A 458-nucleotide genomic window follows, 5' to 3' on the forward strand; every position below is an offset into this window, starting at 1 on the left:
TAACCACTTCAGCCACGGAAGGATTTACCCCCTTCCTGACCAGAGCACTTTTTGCGATTCAGCACTGCGTCACTTTAACTGACAATTGCGGGGTCATGCGATGTGGCTCCCAAACAAAATTGGCGTCCTTTTTTTCCCACAAATAGAGCTTTCTTTGGTGGTATTTGATCACCTCTGTGGTTTTTATTTTTTGTGCTATAAACCAAAAAATTGCGGCAATTTTGAAAAAACGCATTATTTTTTACTTTTTGCTATAATATACTGTATATCCCCCAAAAACATACAAAAAAAATTTTTTTTTTCCCTCAGTTACGTATTCTTTTACATATTTTTGGTAAAAAAAATTGCAATAAGTGTTTATTGATTGGTTTGTGCAAGTTATAGCGTCTACAAAATAGGGGTTTTGTAGCATTTTTTTTTTTTTTTAGTTTTATGGCATTTTTATTAATAATTTTTTT

Source organism: Lithobates pipiens, unplaced genomic scaffold, assembly GCF_037356315.1.
Source record: "Lithobates pipiens isolate NorthernLeopardFrog02 unplaced genomic scaffold, aLitPip1_a1.2 Scaffold_8, whole genome shotgun sequence".
NCBI classification, from domain to species: Eukaryota; Metazoa; Chordata; class Amphibia; order Anura; family Ranidae; genus Lithobates; species Lithobates pipiens.